The sequence below is a fragment of the Hippopotamus amphibius genome, chromosome 5 (assembly GCF_030028045.1).
Source record: "Hippopotamus amphibius kiboko isolate mHipAmp2 chromosome 5, mHipAmp2.hap2, whole genome shotgun sequence".
Classification (NCBI taxonomy): Eukaryota; Metazoa; Chordata; class Mammalia; order Artiodactyla; family Hippopotamidae; genus Hippopotamus; species Hippopotamus amphibius.
In genome coordinates this window covers 52,017,530-52,041,517 of record NC_080190.1, presented here as the reverse complement: position 1 = coordinate 52,041,517, position 23,988 = coordinate 52,017,530, and the positions used below count along the sequence as shown (strand labels likewise).

At 36.0% G+C, this 23,988-nt stretch overlaps 1 protein-coding gene across 4 annotated transcripts in view; it reads left to right on the top strand.

Moving 5' to 3' along the window:
- The window catches only part of BMPR1A (bone morphogenetic protein receptor type 1A), a 146,524-nt gene that overhangs the window by 46,334 nt on the left and 76,202 nt on the right, over positions 1-23,988 (top strand). The gene's annotated exons all lie outside the window — the stretch shown is intronic.

The window sequence follows — 23,988 nt, the reverse complement described above, 5'->3', positions numbered from 1 at the left end:
AAACAGTAGTAAGAACCGTGATTAATATGATATGTGAAAAAGATGTGTAATGAAGAACTTTTACTAGAGTATGAACTGAAGTATCAACAGGGATTTTTTTAAAAATGAGAATAAAATAAAATTAGTGATGCTGCTGTGAGGGAAAAAAGCTTATATATTATTAAGAGAAATTTCCTGGGTATAAAATCTCTTACATATGTTGAGTTACTTGGAGTGTTTAGAGAGCAAATAAATTAGTATGTTTTGAGCACCAATAATTTGGAGATATGAGTTCATATGGAAATATTGCTTAAGTGTTAAAAATATGACCAAGAAATTTACAGGGCAGCTTCTACAAAAATGCTAAATTATTTCTGTTGAGGTTGATGTAAGCACAGATAGGTATCACCTAGTTAGCTCTGTTTGCTTTTTTCTTATTCTTTTTTCCTTTTAAAAAGTTTTATTGAAATACAATTGACCTACAAAAAAGTGCATATATTTTAAGCGTACAATTTGATTTTTTTTCTTAATAGTCATCTGTTTTATACATATTAATGTATACATGTCAGTCCCAATCGGTTTTTGATATCCCTGAGAATTTTGACTGTTTCTCCTCTCTTTTCTTTAGTCTTTGCCTCTTTGTTGGTTTATTTCTATCAGCAAATAATCTCTAGTATAAGGGGGGGGAGTCAAGGAAGGGAGGGAATACGGGGATATGTGTATAAAAACAGATGATTGAACTCGGTGTACCCCCCCCCCCCAAAAAAAAATCTCTAGTATAGACTTAGTAAGAAAACAGTCATCTTCCAGCCCCTTGCTTAGTAGCCACATGCATCGGGGAGTTGTCTACTTGCATTACCTCTTCTCCCTCACCCTCCCTTGACTATTTAAACTGCTCCAGTCATTGATTTACCTGTTTACCATTTATCTACCTGTTTACGTCTCAAAAAACATTCTTGTTAGTGTCATTGACGGCTTCCATGTGCCAGATTTTCTGTCCTCATCGTCAGCTGCTCAGTGTTATTTGACACAACTGACTCCTCTGGAACTCTTATCTGCTGTAATAAGACTGTATTGCCTTCCAAGTCTTTCAGTGAAGTCCACTGGTGACTGAGGAATATGCTAAGTGAGGGTTGAGGAATGGACTCTTGCTGGTTTAAGCTCTTATATTTAAGCCCTTAAGTCCTGTGTAAATTCAGTATCATAACTCAGGTTTTATACCTTTTACCCTGCACTTTAGGCTAATTTATGAAAAGACAAAAAAGAGGATTTCGAACATAAAAATAATCATGTTAAAGAATCTGAACTTCATTATGAATACTTCTTGCCTCTGTATTGCAGTTGCAGATGTTTGTATGACCGTGATGTAAAGGGAAGGGAGAAGAATCTAGGAATTTGACATGAAATATCATATTTAAATTAGCATTTTTCCCCCAGCAGAACAAACATTTGCTTATAACATAAGTTAAGGTGCAAGTAGCACTCACATCCAGTGGATCTGAAGGAGAAAAAAAAGTCCTTGTAGGTACTTCTTATTTCTTCACGTAAAATATTAACTTTAATTAATTTTAAAAACTTACAACCATTTTAATAACGATGCCAAATTACAGGAAGTTACTTACCCAAATTTTAGATTTTGTTTTTCATTCCAACTAAAGATAACAAACACAGAAATGTGAAAAAAAAAAAAGGGAGTTAAGTACTTTTTGTCACTCGGATAACCTCCTAACCGTTACAGGAAAAGCCAGTTGTCAAAGTAGAAAATTGTTCTCTGAAATGAAGTCAGGTGGGTAGAATAACATATTCTGATCTTACTGCCCTAGCCACAACTCTAAAAGCATAATAAGTGTAATGATGTTATAGGCTTATTAAGATTGCTACATAAAACAAAAATATATATTCAGTGCTATCTTTAATTACAATTTACACCAGCCATTTTTTTATGATTTCTGGTTTTGATGTCAAGTTTCAAAATTCCTTCCTCATTGCAATAGTATTTTCAAGTTCTTTTATAGTTTCACATTTTACATCTTAACTTTTTATTTATCTGGAATTAATTTTGTTCCATGAGGTAAGGATCCAATTTAGTTTTTCCCCAAATGGTTAGCACATTCTCTCAGTACCCTTTATTCATTTGAGATGCTGCTTTTATTACATTTTTATATATATCTGGATCTACTTTTGGCCTCTTAAAAATCTGTCTCTTGACAGTAGAACACATTGTTTATATTGATGTAGCTTTCACTATATCTTAATACTTGGTAAGGCAAATCCTTCTTTGCTACTTTTCCAAAAGTTTAGTATACTCCAAAGTTTATTTTTGTAAATATCTTTTGAGTCCTTTTTGTCTGATTCTGTTCAAAACCTGGTTAACATTTATTGATAGATTTGGTCTTTACAGTGTATAGTCTTCTAACTCATAAAATAGTACACCTTATTTTATTAGTCTTCTTTGACTTTCAGTAAAATTTTATAGTATATTTTTAGGTGCTGTTGTGAGATTATTTTTTCATTATATTTTGTAAACTTTTGTTAATATATGAAAAAATTACTGTGTGTTTAAACTATTCACATGTTTAACTCTTAGTTTTAATAATTCTTTAATTGATTCTAATGGGAGATTTTTAAAAATATATCTTTAAATAATGATAACCATTAAATCAATTTTAGTTTACTTATTCTCATTTGGGATTTAGTTTACATTAAAAGCACTTGCATTAGGATAGTGCATTGAGTTTGATGTTTTACATCATGTGATTTTCTTTACAGTGCAAGATTGATGTTTGATAGTAAATAATTCAAATATGTGTGCTTTTTAAACATCTTTATTTGGTGAAAGTATATCTCAGATGTCTGTAAAAATTATTTAATTTCTTTTAGCATAATGTCCTATAGGTGTTTTTTGTTTGTTTGCTTGTTTTACTATTTTAATTCTTTTTTTTTTTAAATAAATTTCTTTATTTCTTGGCTGCATTGGGTCTTTGTTGCTACACGTGGGTTTTCTCTAGTTGCGAAGAGCGGGGGCTACTCTTTTTTGCGGTGCGCAGGCTTCTCATTGCAGTGGCTTCTCTTATGGAGAATAGGCTCTAGGCGTTCGGGCTTCAGTAGTTGTGGCACGTGAGCTCAGTAGTTGTGGCTCACAGGCTCTAGAGCTCAGGCTCAGTAGTTGTGGCGCAAGGGCTTAGTTGTTCCTCGGCATGTGGGATCTTCCTGGGGCAGGGATCAAACCCGTGTCCCCTGCATTGCCAGGTGTATTCTTTTTTTTTTTTTTTTAACTTTTTATTTATTTTTTACAATAAACTGCATATATTTAGAGTGTACAATTTGGTATCCCAGTCTCCCAATTCGTTCCCCCCCCCAACCTTCCCCGCTTTCCGCTTTGGTGTCCATATGTTTGTTCTCTACATCTGTGTCTCTATTTCTGCCTTGAAAACCGGTTGATTTGTACCATTTTTCTATAGTCCACATATATATGTTAATATACAATATTTGTTTTTCTCTTTCTGACTCGCTTCACTCTGTATGACAGTCTCCAAGTCCATCCATGTCTCTAGAAATGTCCCAGTTTCATTGCTTTTTACAGCTGAGTAATATTCCATTGTATGTATGTACCACATCTTCTTTATCCATTCACCTGTTGTTGGACATTTAGGTTGCTTCCATGTCCTGGCTATTGTAAATAGTGCTGCAGTGAACATTGGAGTGCATGTGTCTGTTTGAATTATGGTGTTCTCTGGGTATATGCCCAGCAGTGGGATTGCTGGGTCATATGGTAGTTCTATTTTTAGTTTTGCAAGGAACCTCCATACTGTTTTCCATAGTGGCTGTATCAATTTACATTCCCACCAGCAATGCAAGAGCATTCCTTTTTCTCCACACCCTCTCCAGCATTTACTGTTTCTAGATTTTCTGATGATGCCCATTCTAACTGGTGTGAGGTGATACCTCATTGTAGTTTTGATTTGCATTTCTGTAAGAATTAGTGATGTTGAGCAGCTTTTCATGTGCCTCTTTGCCATCCGTGTGTCGTCTTTGGAGAAATGCCTATTTAGGTCTTCTGCCCATTTTCTGATTGAGGCGTCTGTTTTTTTGATATTGAGCTGGATGAACTGTTTATATATTTTGGAGATTAATCCTTTGTCTGTTGATTCATTTGCAAATATTTTCTCCCATTCTGAGGGTTGTCTTTTCGTCTTGCTTATAGTTTCCTTTGCTGTGCAGAAGCTCTGAAGTTTCATTAGGTCCCACTTATTTATTTTTGTTTTTATTGCCATTATTCTAGGGGGTGGATTAAAAAAGATCTTGCTGTTATTTACGTCGAAGAGGGTTCTTCCTGTGTTTTCCTCAAGGAGTTTTGTAGTGTCTGGCCTTACATTTAGGTCTTTTATCCATTTTGAGTTTATTTTTGTGTACGGTGTTAGGAAGTGTTCTAATTTCATTCTTTTACATGTAGCTGTCCAGTTTTCCAAGCACTTATTGAAGAGGTTGCCTTTTCTCCATTGTATATCCTTGCCTCCTTTATCACAGATTAGTTGACCATAGTTTATCTCTGGGCTTTCTACCCTGTTCCATTGATCTATATTTCTGTTTTTGTGCCAGTACCATACTGTCTTGATCACAGTAGCCTTGTAGTATAGCCTGAAGTCAGGAAGCCTGATTCCCCCAACTCCGGCTTTCCTTCTCAAGATTGCTTTGGCTAGTCGGGGTCTTTTGCGTTTCCATACAAGTCGTAAAATTTCTTGTTCTAGTTCTGTGAAAAATGCCATTGGTAATTTGATGGGGATTGCATTGAATCTGTAAATTGCTTTGGGTAGTATAGTCATTTTCACAATATTGATTCTTCCAATCCAAGAACATGGTATGTCCCTCCATCTGTTTGTGTCTTCTTTGATTTCTTTCATTACTGTCTTATAGTTTTCTGAGTACAGGTCTTTTACCTCCTTGGTTAGGCTTATTCCTAGGTATTTTATTCTTTTTGTTGCAGTGGTGAATGGGATTGTTTCCTTAATTTCTCTTTCTGATCTTTCATTGTTGGTGTATAGAAATGCAAGAGATTTCTGTGTGTTAATTTTGTATCCTGCAGCTTTACCAAATTCATTGATTAGCTCGAGTAGTTTTCTGGTGGCATCTTTAGGATTTTCTGTGTATAGTATCATGTCATCTGCAAAGAATGACAGTTTTACTTCTTCTTTTCCAATTTGGATTCCTTTGATTTCTTTTTCTTCTCTGATTGCTGTGGCAAGGACTTCCAAAACTATGTTGAATAGTAGTGGGGAGAGTGGACATCCTTGTCTTGTTCCTAATCTTAGAGGGAATGCTTGCAGTTTTTCACCATTGAAAATGATGTTTGCTGTGGGTTTGTCATATATGGCCTTTATTATGTTGAGGTAGGTTCCCTCTATGTCCACCTTCTGGAGAGTTTTTATCATAAATGGGTGTTGAATTTTGTCAAAAGCTTTTTCTGCATCTATTGAGATGATCATGTGGTTTTTATCCTTCAACTTATTAATATGGTGTATCACACTGATTGATTTGCATATATTGAAGACTCCTTGCCTTCCAGGGATAAACCCCACTTGAGATCATGGTGTATGATCCTTTTAATGTGTTGTTGGATTCTGTTGGCTAGTATTTTGTTGAGGATTTTTGCATCTAAATTCATCAGTGATATTAGTCTGTAGTTTTCTTTTGTTTTGTAGTATCTTTGTCTGGTTTTGGTATCAGGGTGATGGTGGCTTCATAAAATGAGTTTGGGAGTGTTCCATCCTCTGTAATTTTTTGAAAGAGTTTGAGAAGGATGGGTGTTAGCTCTTGTCTAAATGTTTGATAAAATTCACCTGTGAAGCCATCTGGTCCTGGACTTTTGTTTGTTGGAAGATTTTTAATCACAGTTTCAATTTCATTACTCGTGATTGGTCTGTTCATATTTTCTATGTCTTCCTGATTCAGTCTTGGAAAGTTATACCTTTCTAAGAATCTGTCCATTTCATCCAGGTTGTCCATTTTATTGGCATATAGTTGCTTGTAGTAATCTCTTATGGTGCTTTTTATTTCTGCGGTGTCTGTTGTAACTTCTCCTGTTTCATTTCTAATTTTATTGATTTGAGTCCTCTCCCTCTTTTTCTTGATGAGTCTTGCTAGAGGTTTATCGATTTTATTTATCTTCTCAAAGAACCAGCTTTTAGTTTTATTGATTTTTGCTATTGTTTTCTTTGTCTCTATTTCATTTATTTCTGCTCTGATCTTTATGATTTCTCTCCGTCTACTAACTTTGGGTTTTGTTTGCTCTTCTTTCTCTAGTTTCTTTAGGTGTAAGGTCAGCTTGTTTACTTGGGATGTTTCTTGTTTCTTGAGGTAGTTTTGATTTCCTCTTTGATTTCTTCAGTGATTTGTTGGTTATTTAGTAGCATATTGTTTAACCTCCATGTGTTTGTGTTTTTTACAGTTTTTTCCTGTAATTGATTTCTAATCTCATAGTGTTGTGGTCAGAAAAGATGCTTGATACAATTTCAATTTTCTTGAATTTACCAAGGCTTGATTTATGACCCAAAATGTGATCTATCCTGGAGAATGTCCCATGTGCACTTGAGAAGACTGTGTAGTCTGCTGTTTTTGGATGTAATGTCCTCTAGATATCTATTAAATCCAGCTGATTTATTGTGTCATTTAAAGCTTGTGTTTCCTTATTAATTTTCTGTCTGGATGATCTGTCCATTGGTGTAAGTGGGGTGTTAAAGTCCCCCACTATGATTGTGTTACTCTCCGTTTCCTCTTTCATAGTTGTTAGCATTTGCCTAATGTATTGAGGTGCTCCTATATTGGGTGCATATATATTTATAATTATCTCTTCTTCTTGGATTGACCCCTTGATCTTTATGTAGTGTCCTTTCTTGTCTCTTGTAACATTCTTTATTTTAAAGTCTATTTGATCTGATATGAGTATCGCTACTCCAGCTTTCTTTTGATTTCCATTTGCATGGAATATCTTTTTCCATCCCCTCACTTTCAGTCTGTATGTGTCCCTAGGTCTGAAGTGGGTCTCTTGTAGACAGCATATATATGGGTCTTGTTTTTGTATCCATTCAGCCTGTCTGTGTCTTTTGCTTGGTGCATTTAGTCCATTTTCATTCAAGGTGATTATCGATATGTATGTTCCTGTTGCCACTTTCTTAATTGTTTTGAGTTTGTTTTTGTAGGTCCTTTTCTTCTCTTATGTTTCCCACTTAGAGAAGTTCCTTTAGCATTTGTTGTAAGGCTGGTTTGGTGGTGCTGAATTCTCTTAGCTGTTGCTTGTCTGTAAAGCTTTTGATTTCTCTGTCGAATCTGAATGAGATCCTTGCTGGGTAGAGTATTCTTGGTTATAGGTTATTCTCGGTCATCACTTTAAATATATCGTGCCACTCCCTTCTGGCTTGTAGAGTTTCTGCTGAGAAATCAGCTGTTAACCTGATGGGAGTTCCCTTGTGTTATTTGTCGTTTTTCCCTTGTTGCTTTTAATAACTTTTCTCTGTCTTTAATTTTTGTCAATTTGACTACTATATGTCTTGGTGTGTTTCTCCTTGGGTTTATCCTGCCTGGGACTCTTTGCGCTTCCTGGACTTGGGTAGCTATTTCCTTTCCCATGTTAGGGAAGTTTTCAACTATAATCTCTTCCAGTATTTTCTCAGGTCCTTTCTCTCTCTCTTCTCCTTCTGGGACCCCTGTAATGCAAATGTTGGTGTGTTTAACATTGTCCCAGAGGTCTCTTAGGCTGTCTTCAGTTCTTTTCATTCTTTTTTCTTTACTCTTTTCCACATCAGTGATTATCACCATTCTGTCTTCCAGGTCACTTATTCGTCCTTCTGTCTCAGTTAATCTGCTATTGGTTCCTTCCAGTGTATTTTTCATTTCAGTTATTGTGTTGCGTATCTCTGTTTGTTTGTTCTTTAATTCTTCTAGGTCTTTTGTAAACTTTTCTTGCAACTTTTCACTCTTTGCATCCAGTCTTTTTTCAAAGTCCTGGATCATCTTAACCATCATTATTCTGAATTCTTTATCCAGAAGAGAGCCTATCTCCTCTTCATTTAGTTGTTTTTTGGGGTTTTATCTTGTCCCTTCATCTGGTACAAAGTCTTTTGCCTTTTCATTTTCTCTGTCTTTCTGTGGCTGTGATTTTCAGTTCCACAAGATGAAATAGTGCTGATACTGCTTGATTCTACTGTCTGCCCTCTTGTGGAGGAAGCTGTCTAGGAGGCTTGTGGGTGCTTCCTGATGGGAGGGACTGATGGTGGGTTGGGCTGGGTGGGTGGAGCTCAGTAAAACTTTAATCTGATTTGTTGGGTGAAGCTCAGTGACACTTTACTCTGCTTGTCTGCCAATGGATGGGGCTGTGTTCCCACCCTGGTGGTCGTTTGGCCTGAGGCAACCCAGCCCTGGAGCTTACAGGCTCTTTGGTGGAGCTAATGGTGGACTCTGGAAGGGCTCATGCCAATGAGCACTTCTCAGAACCCCTGTTGCCAGTGCCCCTGTCTCCTCGGTGAGCCACAGCTGCCCCCCACCTCTGCAGGCAACCCTCCAACACCAACAGGTAGGTCTGGTTCAGTCTCCTATGGGGTCACTGCTCCTTCCCCCCGGGTCCTGGTGAGCACACTTTTTTGTGTGCCCTCCAAGAGTGGAGTCTCTGTTTCCCCCAGTCCTGTGGAGGTCCTGCAATCAAATCCCACTGGCTTTCAAAGTCTGATTTTCTGGGGATTCCTCCTCCCGTTGCTGGACTGCCAGGTTAGGAAGCCTGATGTGGGGCTCAGAACCCTCAGGACTTCTGCGGTATAACTGTTCTCCAGCTTGTGATTCACCTACCCAGCATTTATGGGATTTGATTTTAACGCGATTGTGCCCCTCCTACTGTCTCATTGAGGCTTCTCCTTTGTCTCTGGATGTGGGGTGGGTTTTTTTTTGGTGAGTTCTAGTGTCTTTCTGTTGATGGTTGTTCAGCAGTTAGTTGTAATTCCGGTGCTCTTGCAAGAGGGAATGAGCGCACGTCCTCCTACTCCACCATCTTGATTCTTCCTCACCAGGTGTATTCTTAACCACTGTGCCACCAGGGAAGTCCCTATTTTAATTCTTATGTTTGTTTCTGCTTAGGATAGCAGAAAATTATTTTTCTCCCAGCTCTGAAACATCCAAAATCAAGTTGTTGCCTGAGCTGTGTTCCTTCTGAGGGTACTAGGGAAGGATCTGTTCCAGGCCTCTTTCCTAACTTCTCGTACCTTAAGCATCCATTGGATTGTAGATGGCCATCTTCTCCCTGTCTCTCTTCACATGTCTTTATACAAATTTCCCCCTTTTATAAGGACATCAACCATATTGGATTAGGGCCTACTCTGCTGACCTCATTTTAGCATGATGACCTCTGTAAAGACAGTATCTCCAAATCAGGTCACATTCTGAGTTACTGGAGGTTAGGACTATAACGTATGAACTTAATTCATTTATGTTTTTATTTTTACTCTTTAGTTTGAAGTTACTTCATACTGAGAAAAAAATGCAAGAATAGCATAATAAAACTCCCATAAACTCTACCTAGAGTCACCAGTTTTTAACATTTTTCCACATTTGCATTGTTCTCTGGTTTTCTGCTTCTTTCCTTTACCTAATCTACACGTACACAATTTATTTGTTTATTTGTTTATTATTTATTTATTTTTGGCCGCATTTGGGTCTTTGTTGCTACGTGTGCGCTTTCTCTCTAGTTTAGTGAGCGGGGGCTGCTCTTCATTGTGGTGTGCAGGCTTCTCATTGAGGTGGCTTCTCTTGTTGTGGAGTGCAGGCTTTAGGTGCACAGGCTCAGTAGTTATTCAGGGGTTTAGTTGCTCCACGGCATATGGGATCTTCCTGGACCAGGGATTGAACCCACGTCCCCTGCAACAGCAGGCGGTTTCTTAACCACTCACCAGCAAGGAAGTCCCCACAGTTTATTTTTGATGAACTCTTTGAGAGAGTAAAGTTGTATATATTTTACCCTTACTATTTCAGTTTCTGTTTTCTAAAAACAAGGGTATTTTCATATGTAATCACACTTGGGTTATCAAATTCAGGAAATTTGACATTGATACAGTACTTTAATCTATTACACTTTTGTCTGTTATCTCAGCTATCTCAAATCTTTTCTAGACTTTTTTTTCGCTCTAATAGAGAATTCAGTCTGGGATCACATATTGTTTTCAGTTGTCATGTCTCTAATCTGGAACAGTTCCTTAGCTGTCCTTTGTCTTTCATGACAGTAACATGTTTTAAGGATATAGGCCAGTTATTTTATACATTATTCCTCAATTTGGAGTTATCTGATATTTTCTCGTTATTAGATTCAGGTGATGCATCTCTGGCCAGAATTCTACATAAATGATGATGTGTCCTTTCTCAGGCTGTCACATTCAGAAGTGTGATATGTGTGACCTTACTTATCATTAGTAATGTTGGTTTGGATCACCTGGCTAGGGTGTTGTCCAGTTTCTTCATTGTATACTCACAGTTTCCCCCTTTACAACTAATAAACTGTGGGGAATTACTTGAATACTTGAATATCTTACTGTCTTATGTCTTTATTTATCCCATTTATCTATCTAGCTGTCATCAACATGGACTAATGAACTTCTACTTTATTCATTGGGTATATTACAACCCTTATTTTTTTTTTTGTCATTGTTTGTATTTAATTTTAAAAAATTTTGTACAATTTTAAAAGGTTTATTTCCATTTGCAGTTATTGCAAAATATTGACTATATTCCCTTTGTTGTACAATACATCATTTGAGTTTATCTTACACCCAATAGGTTGTACCTCCCACTTTCCCACTCCTTTATGGCCCCGTTACCTCCACTGGTAACCACTAGTTTGTTCTGTATACCTGTGATTCTGCTTCCTTTTTGTCATATTCACTAGTTTGTTGGGGTTTTTTTTAGATTCCACAAAAAAAGTGATATCATACATTTTTTGTCTTTCTTTGTCTGACTTATTTCACTTAGCATAATGCCCTCCAAGTCATACATGTTGCTGCACGTGGCAAAATTTTGTTCTTTTTTTGTGGCTGAATAGTATGCCATTGTGTGTGTGTGTGTGTGTGTGTGTGTGTGTGTGTGTGTGTACCACATCCTCTTTATCCATTCATCTACAACTGTATGTTTTTTGATATTCATATTGTCCCAGGTTCTGACAGTGGGAATCCTTTCATCTTGGCTCTGATGTCCTTTGGATGTGGCCCTATCATTTTTGTGTGCACTTTTTTACTTTCTAAGACAGTGTTTTTCCAGGCTCATGTTGGACCTCCTGAGCCCCATCTATGGGGCAGAATCAGTCATGTCTCAAAGGGGGCCAGGTTTCTCTTAGTGGAGAAACTATATATAGAAACCAAGATCTGGGCATTAGGTATTCTCATTGGTACTGGGTGTCATTGCTTCCAGTCCCTTCCAGTGAACATAGGGACTATATTTTTTTATTATATTATTTAAAAAATAATTTCAGTTTATACTAACACCTTCAGTTCTAATCCAACCCCACAATTTTTTTTGGCTTTTCCCCATTTCATATTCTAATTTATTAAGTTTTAAAAATTGAAGTATAGTATGTATATATGTAAACACATATAAAGTGAAGTGTGGAGATCTTATATATACGGTTCAGTCAGTTTTGGAAAATACCTACACCTTTGTAATCCACACCCCTGTCAAGATACTGATTATAATTTTTAGAGACTGTTTCTCATTGTGGATAATATTGATTTGTATACTTTTAGATATTTGATCCTTGAATGTGCCCATTCACAAATTCATTTGCACTTCAATGCAATGAAACAGAGACAAAAAAGTGTCTATATTCTGTGGGTTAACGCAGATAAAATTATTTCTCACCAGTCATTTGCATTTTATTTTGTTAGAATTGGGCTGGAAAAAGTTGATGTTTCTACAAGGATTGTATCACTACATTTTTCTAATTGCAAATTGTGATGGTAAAGAAAGCAAAGTGTGAACTTCCTTATGAGTGGGTGAAGTACATTGTGGTTCCTGGAGTTTTGCCAGGTTTTTCTTAGAACTCTTCTGTGAATTGGTGGCACTGTCCACAGAAATTTATAACTTGCAACAGCATTCTTTTATTAACTAGTGGAATAGGAATGAACAGAATTGACTAATTTTCAATTAGAAGGCATGACTTTTATTTTAAAAAGATACTTCTAGAGCGGAGAATTTGTTCAGTTCTTTGAATTAACTTTATAGTTGACTCTGTAAAGACAGATCAGTAAGATTTTGCAGTACTGGAGAAATTAGCAAAAAGGAAAAAAGGAGAATTGACAAAAAATTAACAATTATGGTAGAAAGAACAGTAGTTAATAAAAAGCCAGGTTTTATACTAATAACTATAAACCTGACAAGGTTTATATATATATGTCAGAAATATTTGGTTGTTAGTACTAGCAAACTCATCTAATTTTTTCTGAAGTTAAGGTATACATTCTGGGATGTATTACATCAACCCTAAGACATATATCTGTATAATTCTCAGGCATTGATGTACTGTTATTCTGTGTACCATTAAGAAAGAAAATAAATGATGCCTATTAAACAATGATGTGATATTAATCTCAAGATGTATCCTGATCTTACAGTTGTTAAAATGTGAAAAGATTCATTAAGAAAGAAAAATGATACCATTAAACAATGATATTATATCAATTTTAAGACACATTCTGATTTCACAGCTGTTAAAATGTGTAAAATATATTGATGAATTACATTATATTAATCAATGAATAATAATCTATTGTCTGGATATGCTACAGCTTATTTATCCATTTACTTACTGAAGGACATCTTGATCGCTTCCAAGTTTTGACAATTATGAATGAAGTTCCTTTAAACATCTTGGTGCAGGTTTTTGTGTTGACACAAGTTCTGAACTCATTTGGGATACCAGGGAGCATGATATCTGGATTGTATGCTAATAGTATGTTTAGTTTTTGTAAAAAACTGCCAGATTCTTCCAATGTGGCTATGCCATTTTGTATTCCCACCAGCAATGAATGAGGGTCCCTTTGCTCTATATCCTCATCAGCATTTTATGTTGTCAGTATTTTAGATTTTGACCATGCTAATAAATGTGTAGTGACATCTACCTGATTGTTGTTTTAATTTGTAATTCCCTAGTGACATATGATGTTGGTTGCAATTGTGTTGACTTAATAGATCATATGGAAGAACTGATATCTTGACAGTATTTCATCTTCCTATTCATTAACATGGACTATCTTTTCATTTATTTAGTTGAGTTTTTTCATTAGTTTTGTAGTTTTCCTTATATAGACGTTATACATGTTTTGTTATATTTGTACCTAAGTATTTCATTTTTGGGGTGGTGGTGTAAAGATAAGTTTTGGGGGGTTTTTTGTTTGTTTTAATTTTTTTTATTGGACTGTGGTTGCTTTACAATGTTGTGTTAGCTTCCACTGCACAACAAAATGGATCAGCCATACGCATACAGATACCCCCTCCCTTTTGGACTTGCCTCCCATTTAGGTTACCATGGTGCATTAGGTAGAGTTCCCTGTGCTGTATAATGTGTTCCCATCAGTTGTCTATTTTATACACAGTATCAATAATGTATATGTGTTAATCCCGGTCTCCCAATTCCTTTCACCCCATCCCTTTTCCCCTTGGTATCCATAATTTGTTCTCTATGTCTGTGTCTATTTCTGCTTTGCAAATAAGATCATCTATAACATTTTTCTAGATTCCACATATATGCGTTATTATATGATATTTGCTTTTCTCTTTCTGACTTACTTCACTCTGTATGAACTCTCTAGTTCCATCCATGTCTCTACAGATGACCAAATTTCATTTCTTTTTATGGCTGAGTAATATTCCATTGTATATATGTACCACATCTTCTCTATCCTTTCCTCTGTTGATGGACATGTAGGTTGCTTCCATATCCTGGCTATTGTAAATAGTGCTGCAGTGAACATTGTGGTACATGTATCTTTTTGAATTACAGGTTTCTCAGGGCATGTGACCAGTAGTGGGATTGTTGGGTCATATGGTAGTTCTAGTTTTATTTATTTATTTTTCCATTTTATTTATTTATTATATTTTTGGGGGTACACTAAGTTCAATCATCTGTTTTTATACACATATCCCCGTATTCCCTCCCTCCCTCGACTCCCGCCCACCCTCCCCATCCCAGTCCTCTAAGGCATCATCCATCCAAGTTTTACTTTTTTAAGGAGCCTCCATACTGTTTTCCATAGTGACTGTGCCAGTTTACATTCCCACCAACAGTGTATGAGGGTTCCTTTTTCTCCACACCCTCTCCAGCATTTATTGTTTCTAGATTTTTTGATGATGGCCATTCTGACCTGTGTGAGGTGATACCTCATTGTAGTTTTGATTTGCATTTCTCTAATAATTAGTGATGTTGAGCATCTTTTCATGTGTTTGTTGGCCATCTGTATGTCTTCTTTGGAGAAATGTCTACTTAGGTCTTGCACCCATTTTTGGATTGGGTTGTTTGTTTTTTTGATATTGAGCTGTATGAGTTACTTGTATATTTTGGAGATTAATCCTTTGCCAGTTGCTTTGTTTGCAAATATTTTCTCTGATTCTGAGGGTTGTCTTTTCATCTTTTTTATGGTTTCCTTTGCTGTGTAAAAGCTTTTAAGTTTAATTAGGTCCCATTTGTTTATTTTTGTTTTAACTTTCATTACTCTAGGAGGTGGGCCAAAAAAGATGTTGCTGTGATTTATGTCAAAGAGTGTTCTGCCTGTGTTTTCCTTTAAAAATTTTTTAATGTCTGGCCTTAAATTTAGGTCTTTAATCCATTTTGAATTTATTTTTGTGTATGGTGTCAGGGAGTGTTCTAATTTCATTCTTTCACATGTAGCTGTCCAGTTTTCCCAGCACCACTTTAAATGATGTGTTTTTAATTTCAAATTCCAGAAGTTTATTGCTGGCATATGGGAGAGCAATTGACTTTTGTATATTAACTTTGTATCTTGCAGCTTTGCTGTAATCTATTATTAGTTCAAGGAGCTTTTTTTGTTGATCCTTTTAGAGTTTCTACATAGATGATCACATCTGTGAACAAAGAAAGTTCTTCCTTTTCAATCTTTATACCACTTTTTCCCTTTTCTTGTCTTATTCCATTAGCCTGGACTTCCACTGTGATTTGAAAAGGAGTAGTGAGAAGGGATATGTTGCCTTGTTCCTGATCTTAGTGGGAAAACTTTGAGTCTCACCATTAAGTGTGATGTTAGCTATAGGTTTTTGGTAGCTGTTCTACTTCAAATTGATGAAGTTTCCCCCTATCCCTAGTTTGCTGAGAATTTTTTTTTTAATTGTGAATGAATGTTAAATAGTCTCAGGTGCTTTTTCTGCATATAATGATATCATCATGAGATTTTTCTTCTTTAGTCTGTTGATGTGATCGATTGCATTAGTTGATTTCTTGAATGTTGAACCAACCTTGTGTATGTGGGATAAGTGCCAGTTGGTCATGGTATAAATTCTTTTTATACATTGTTGGATTCAATGTGCTAATATTCTTTTTCTTTCTTTCTTTCTTTCTTTCTTTCTTTCTTTCTTTCTTTCTTTCTTTCTTTCTTTCTTTCTTTCTTTCTTTCTTTCTCTTTCTTTCTTTCTTTCTTTCTTTCTTTCTTTCTTTCTTTCTTTCTTTCTTCTTTTAAACTTCTAATTTTTTATTTTTTACAAGCAACTGCCTATATTTAGAGTGTACAATTTGGTATCCCAATCTCCCAGTTCATTCCCCCCCACCAACTCTCCCCGCTTTCCCCACTTGGTGTCCATATGTTTGTTCTCTACATCTGTGTCTCTATTTCTGCCTTGAAAACCAGTTGATTTGTACCATTTTTCTATAGTCCACATATATGTGTTAATATACGGTATTTGTTTTTCTCTTTCTGACTCACTTCACAATGTATGACAGTCTCTAGGTCCATCCATGTCTCTTAAAAATGTCCCAGTTCCATTGCTTTTTACAGCTGAGTAATATTCCATTGTACATATGTACCACATTTTCTTTATCCATTCATCTGTTGATGGACATTTAGTTTGCTTCCATGTCCTGGCTATTGTAAATAGTGCTGCAATGAACATTGGAGTGCATGTGTCTTTTTGAATTATGGTGTTTTCTGGGTATATGCCCAGCAGTGGGATTGCTGGGTCATATGGTAGTTCTATTTTTAGTTTTGCAAGGAACCTCCATACTGTTTTCCATAGTTTATTGCAACAAAAAGAATAAAATACCTAGGAATAAACCTGCCTAAGGAGGCAAAAGATCTGTATGCAGAAAACTTTAAGACTGATGAAAGAAATCAGAGACAACACAAACAGATGGAGGGACATACCATGTTCTTGGATTGGAAGAATCAATATTGTGAAAATGACTGTACTACCCAAAGCAATTTACAGATTCAGCACAATCCCTATCAAATTATCAATGGTATTTTTCACAGAACTAGGACAAGAAATTTTATGATTTGTATGGAAACGCAAAAGACCCCGACTAGCCAAAGCAATCTTGAGAAGGAAAGCCGGAGTTGGGGGAATCAGGCTTCCTGACTTCAGGCTATACTACAAGGCTACTGTGATCAAGACAGTATGGTACTGGCACAAAAACAGAAATATAGATCAATGGAACAGGGTAGAAAGCCCATAGATAAATTGCGGTCAACTAATCTGTGACAAAGGAGGCAAGGATATACAATGGAGAAAAGGCAGCCTCTTCAATAAGTGGTGCTTGGAAAACTGGACAGCTACATGTAAAAGAATGAAATTAGAACACTTCCTAACACCGTACACAAAAATAAACTCAAAATGGATAAAAGACCTAAATGTAAGGCCAGACACTATAAAACTCCTAGAGGAAAGCATAGGAAGAACCCTCTTCGACATAAATAATAGCAAGATCTTTTCTGATCCACCCCCTAGAGCAATGGCAATAAAATCAAAAATAAATAAGTGGGACCTAATGAAACTTCAGAGCTTCTGCACAGCAAAGGAAACTATAAGCAAGACGAAAAGACAACCCTCAGAATGGGAGAAAATATTTGCAAATGAATCAACAGACAAAGGATTAATCTCCAAAATATATAAACAGTTCATCCAGCTCAATATCAAAAAAACAGACGCCTCAATCAGAAAATGGGCAGAAGACCTAAATAGGCATTTCTCCAAAGACGACACACGGATGGCAAAGAGGCACATGAAAAGCTGCTCAACATCACTAATTCTTACAGAAATGCAAATCAAAACTACAATGAGGTATCACCTCACACCAGTTAGAATGGGCATCATCAGAAAATCTAGAAACAGTAAATGCTGGAGAGGGTGTGGAGAAAAAGGAATGCTCTTGCATTGCTGGTGGGAATGTAAATTGATACAGCCACTATGGAAAACAGTATGGAGGTTCCTTGCAAATCTTTTTCTTTCTTTCTTTTTTTTTGTTTCTTTTTTTGGTTTGTTTTTTGACCACACTGTGCAGCTTGTGGGATCTTAGTTCTTCAACCAGGGACCAAACCTGGGCCCCCACAGTGAGAGCACTGAGTCCTAACCACTGGACCACCAGGGAATTCCCATGTGCTAATACTCTGTTCAAGATTTTTGTATATATGTTTATAAGAGAGTGGTCTATAGTTTCCTTGTAATGTTTTTGTCTGGTTTTGGTATTAAGGTAATGCTGGCCTCATAGAATGAGTTAGGAAGTATTCCCTCTGTTTCTGTCTTCTGAATAAGATTATAGAGAATTGTTATATCTTCTTCTTGGTTTTTCTTTTTTTCTTTTTTTTTCTTTTTTTCTTTGACTGTGCTATGCAGCATGCAGGATCTTAGTTCCTTGACCAAGGATTGACCCTGTGCCCCCTGCAGTGGAAACATGGAATCTTAACCACTGGATCACCAGGGAAGTCCCTATAATATCTTCTTAAGTGTTTGCTAGAATTCACTAGAGAACCCATCTGGGCCTATTGCTTTCTGGTTTGGCAGGTTATTAATTATGGTTCAATTTCTCTAAAAATGTAGGCCTATTTGGATAGTCTGTTTATTCATTTGTGAGTTTTGGAAGATTGTGTCTTTCAAGGCATTGGGCCATTTTATCTACATTATCTACTTTGTGGGCATAGAGTTCGTGGTATTCCTTGATTAATCTTTTAATGACCATGGGATTGCTAGTGGTGTCTCCTCTTTCGTTTATGATATTAGTAATTTGTGTCATTTTTCTTTTTATCAGTTTTTATTGATCTTTTAAAAGAAGCTTTTGGTTTCATTGATTTTTCTCTATTGATTTACTGTTTTCAGTTTTATTATTTTTCTGCTCTGATTTTTATTACTTCTTTTCATCTGCCTACCTTGGATTTCATTTGCTCTTCTTTTCCTAGTTTCTGTAGATGGCACCTTAGGTTACTGATTTTAGATCACTCTTCTTTTCTAATACATGCATTTAATGCTATAAATTTTCCTCTAAGCACTGCTTTCACTGCATCCCATCAGTCTTGAAAATTTATACTTTCATTTTCATTTAGTTCAAATTATTCTTAAATGTCTCTTGAGAATTCTTCTTTGGCCCATTTTCTTTAGAAGTGCATTGTTTAATCTCCAGGTATTTTGAGATTTTTCAGTTATCTTTCTATTTTTGATTCTAATTTAATTCCATGGTCGTCTGAGAAGAGATAGTGTATGATTTCTATCGTTTTAAATTTGTTAAAGTATATTTTATGGCCCAGAATGTAGTTAGTCTTGATGTCTATTCCATGTAAGGGTACAGAATTCTAGGTTGGTTTTTTTTTTTTTTCTTCTCTTGACACTTTAAATATTTCACTGCACTCTCTTCTTGCTTGCATGGTTTCTGAAGAGAAGTTGGATGTAATTCTTTGCTCCTCTACAGGTAAGGTATTTTTTCCCTCTATTTTAAGATTTTTCTCCCTTTCTTTTCTTTCCTTTCTTTCTTTCTTTCTTTCTTTCTTTCTTTCTTTCTTTCTTTCTTTCTTTTTCTTTCTTTCATATATAGTTTTAAAATTTATTTTTTATTTATTGGCTGCATTGGGTCTTCATTGCCGTGCATGGGCTTTCTGTATTTGTGGAGAGTGGGGGCTACTCTTCATTGCAGTGTGCAGGCTTCTTATTGTGGCGGCTTGTCTTGTTGCAGATCACAGGCTCCAGGACTCAGGCTTCAGTAGTTGCAGCACATGGGCTCAGTAGTTGTGTCTCATGGGCTCCAGAGCACAGGCCCAGTGGTTGTGGTGCATGGGCTTAGTTGCTCCTCATCATGTGGGATCTTCCTGAAGGGAAGGGATCGAACCTGTGTCCCCTGCATTGGATTCTTAACCAGTGCGCCACCAGGGAGGCTCCTAAGATTTTTTTCTCTTAATCTTTTATTTTCTGTAGTTTGAGAATGATGTATATGTATATATATAGGTGTAGTTTTTGGGTCGTTTATCCTGCTTGGTGTTCTCTGAACTTCCTGGATCTGTGGTTTAATGTCTGACATTAATTTGGGGAAGCTTTCAGTCATTAGTGTTTCAAGTATGTTTCCTGTTCCTTTCTCATTCTTTTCCTTCTTGTATTCCTGTTATGCATATGTTACATCTTTTATAGTTGTTCCACAGTTCTTTGTTATTCTATTCTTTTTTGGTCCTTTTTTGTTTGCCTTTCAGTTTTGGAGATTTTTCCTGACATATCCTCAAGCTCAGAAGTTCTTTCCTCAGCCATGTCTAGTCTGCTAATAAGTTCATCAAAGGCACTTTTCATTTTTGTTAGTGTTTTTGATTTCTAGCATTTCATTTTACTTCTTTCTTAGAATTTCCATCTCTCTGCCTATATAATGTTATCTGTTCATGCATATTGTTTACTTTGCCTATCAGAGCCCATAGCATATTATTAATCATAGTTGTTTTAAATTCCCATTCTGATAATTCCATCATTTCTGCTGTATGAGTCTGGTTCTGATGCTTGCTCTGTCTCTTCAGACTGTTTTTTTGCCTTCAGTGTGCTTTGTAATTTTTTTCTTACTAACCGTATATGATGTGCTGGGTAAAAGTAACTACTGTAAATAGTCCTTTAATATTGTGGTGTTAAGGTATGTGGGGGAAAGGATGTGTTCTGTAGTTCTATGGTTAGGTCTCTCTCTCGCTCTCTTTTATTTTTTACCCCAGTGACCCTCTTCTTCTAGACTGTAGATCTCATTTTTCTGGTGAGCCTTTGCCTCTGGACTTGGAACTTCACAAGTGCTTCTTAGTTGGGTTTTTCTGTTTTTTTTCTCTCCCCTTCCCTGACATGGCTAGACAGGGCTGGAATTGGGTATTTCCCGTCTCCTTAGATCATTAGGCTCTGAAAAAAATCCAATAGTTTAGACTCTCGTATTAGTTTTTCTTGAAAAGGCAGGCCTTGTTACAATACAGAATGCTCTGGCCTATTTCAAAATGGTATTTTTCCCATCCTCTGGCTTAATCGCAAGGGAATTTTCCTCCACTATTCACTGTGAAGACCTGATAGAACTCCTGGAGGTAAAAACTCAAAAGAATGGGAGTCGCCCTATGACTGGGTCCCTGATAACAATTTTTAAAATGTTGAATTATTTTTCTGTCTTCTCTGAAGGTGATTTTCCTTTTTTTTCTTTTCTTTTGTCTTCTTTTCTATTGTTAGGAACTCATGATGGGATTCAGTTCGTTTACTGAAGCTCAAACTATTCCATCTTTGGCCGTTACTAGTCTTCAGATTGGCTGCTGAGTCCTTTTGACATGACTCAAATAGTTGCTGATTTGCTTCTTTACTACGTTACAAAATAAGGCATTCCAAGAACATCTTGAAAAGTTTCTGCCTCAAACATGGAATATTTCCATGAAGCTTGGATTCTTTCATTGGGAAATAATATTTCAAAGTCACCTTCTGGACTCTAGGGATGCTCATTGCTGCTAAGTTGTTCTGTGTTTCTAGGTCTTTTCAGTGGATAGTGCCAGGAAATAGAAATTGGGAATTCTGGTTTTCAGTGTATAAGGGTGATAGAGTATTGCATAATTACTCATTTATTTTATCAACTGTTATCTATATGACAGCTTCACAATAACAAAAATGATACATTCATCACCAGTATTATTGAAAAACATTAAAAACAATTTTTTCATATGCTCTCCATTTCTCTCCATTACTTGTATAGTTATGCTGTATGTATTATCAGGTCATGTAGCTGTTGTATACTACACTTTTTCCCTTTTCATCCTCATTTATTCTATAAGTAACTATTAATGTTCACCTCCAGTCCTCATGTTGATATTCCTCTAATCTTGTTGGTTCCTTGAAGCTCATTCTCTAGATTTCTCTGTAAAGACTCATGAGAACAATATTTCCTGGATTCTTACATGATGATAATGTGTATCATTTATACTTGAAAATTAGTTTTACTGGGTATAAAATTCTTGGTTCTCACTTTTTTTCCTGAGTATTTTAACTTGTTTTTTTGGCATAAAGTGCTGCTTTTGGGAAGAAAAGCTCTTGATGATGTAGTTTTCTTTTCTTTATAAGTTATTAGCCATTTTGGCTTACATGCTCAAATAGTATTTTTTTTCCTTTTAAATGTCCTGTAATTTTAGTATAATATGTCTTGGTGTTAATTATTTTGTGTTACTATGCATTGCATGCCTTAAACATGTAGTTTTCCATTTTATTTTAGAAAATTTTCTTGAATTACTTTTTAGTATTTTAGTATAGTTTTTAGTATTTAGTTCCCTTTTTGTGACCTTATTCAGTGATTACTGTTATATAAAAATATTAGAACAATGTTTGTCCCTTTCCCTAGAGTCCTTTTATTTCATTTCTTTTTCGAATTTTTTTTCTTTTAGGGTTAAATTCCTTTTCGTTTTCTTTCTTCTTTCTTTCTCTTTCTTTCCTTCTCTCTCTTTCTTTCTCTTTCTTTCTTTCTTTCTTTCTTTCTTTCTTTCTTTCTTTCTTATGGCATTACCTGTTGTGTTTATTTACTCTTGTGTTCCTTTGTTTTTAGTCTTTATAAAACCTTAATAAAATAAAATTTTTTTTAAAAAATTAATTTTTATCGAAGTATATAGTTGATTTACAATGTATAAGTTTCTAGTGTACAGCAGTCATTCAGTTTTATTTATATATGTATGTGTGTATATATGTATAATACATACATATTTTATTTATATATATTACTTATATGTGTATATGTGTATATATATGCATATATACGCATATACACATATATGTGTTTTTTCACATTCTTTACCATTATAGTTTTTTACAAGAATTCTCTGTGCTATGCAGTAGACCTTGTTGTTTATCTATTTTTGTACAAAATAAACCATTTTGAGGACTTACCTGGTTGCACAGTGGTTAAGAATCCACCTGCCAATGCAGGGGACATGGGTTTGATTCCTAGTCGGGGAAGATCCCACATGCCGTGAAGCAACTAGCCTATGCTTTAGAGCCTGTGAGCCACGACTACTGAAGCCCATGCACCTAAGAGCCCATGCTCTGCAACAAGAGAAGCCACCGCAATGAGAAATCTGTGCATGGGAACGAAGAGTAGCGCCTGCTTGCCACAACTAGAGAAAGCCCTCACTCAGTAACAGAGACCTAACGCAGCCAAAAAGTAAAAATAAATAATAAATGAAATTTAAAAATAATTTTTTAAATTCAAATTCTTTTTTTAGTCATGTTCTCACATTTCTGAGTTTCTCCAGTTCCAATGTTGTGTTTTCATGCCTTATATGATTCTCTTAATACTTTTAGCTTTTTAGTAGGTTATGGGTTTGTTTGTTTTTTTATCAGTTTTGTATTTCTGTTCTTCTGGTATGCTTTAGTTGTCTGTAAGGGTGTCATTTTGTTCTCTATTCTTTTTTTATCTTCTAATAATTTGTATAAGATTTGAATTTGGAAACTTCTCCATGGGTAATTTTGAAATAGTTTTCCTGAATTTTTAGAAGGAATATAGTGATTCAGGATGCCATTTTTAACTTGACAGAATTGTTTTTGATTATGTTTTAGAATTTGGCCGATTGCCTCCTGAGATCTCCTGGTTCTGTTATTGTCCCTTACTTTTATGTGAGCCTTCTTTTTCTGTTGTTTCTGCTGTACTTTTCCTGTTCAATTTTGTGTTCAATCCCAGCACTTTTTCCTTCATAGTGAGGCTCTGTCCTGGAAGGGGGGCCTGGTTGGTTATTTTCCAAGTTCAGAGACTCAAATACTGCATCAGCCTCAAACCTTATGCAACGTAGGTCCTTTGCTGTCATTTGCAGTTGAATTAATCAACTCTCCCACTGTCCCCAGTTTTACCTGTATTTTCAATTTGTCTACTGTTCTTTCCAGTGAGTACTTACTTGCTGTTTGGCTTGTAGAGGTTCATGTTAACAAGCAAACCAGTTTTCATCCCTGTCAAGACCCCAGAATTGCAAGTATCAGCTTTATCTAACATAGTAATAAGCATTCAGTCTTAAAAACAGGTTTAATCTTTATAAGGAACAGTTATACCATAGAATCTAGGGCTTAGATCATCTTCTAACACTTGGCCTCACAGCCAAGTGCCTGCCTGTGGTAATGACTTCTTAGTGTTCTTTCACATCGAGTTCTGCTTTCCTTCCAGGCATATGGGAACATTTAATTCCTTTGTTTCCTTGAAGTTAGCTGGTATCATGTGACTGATTCTGGCCAGACTTTGAGGGGAAGTGTGTGTTATTTCTGTGTTGACGTAGTGAAAAGTCTGTGAAGAGTTGCTGGTCTTTTTCTTTATCTGGAAGTACCTAGCCATGTGTTTCATTTGATACAAGAACAAGATGGTCAGCCTGGGTCCTTGGATGATTGTGAAACAGATCCTGCTTGTTAGGTTGGACATTTTACATGAGACAGAAGTAGACCTTTGTTGTGTTGGGCTGTTGAAATTTTGGAGTTGTTTCCATAGCATAATTCAGACCGTACTACTCCAATATGGTAGCCACTAGCCACATGTAGCTACTGAGC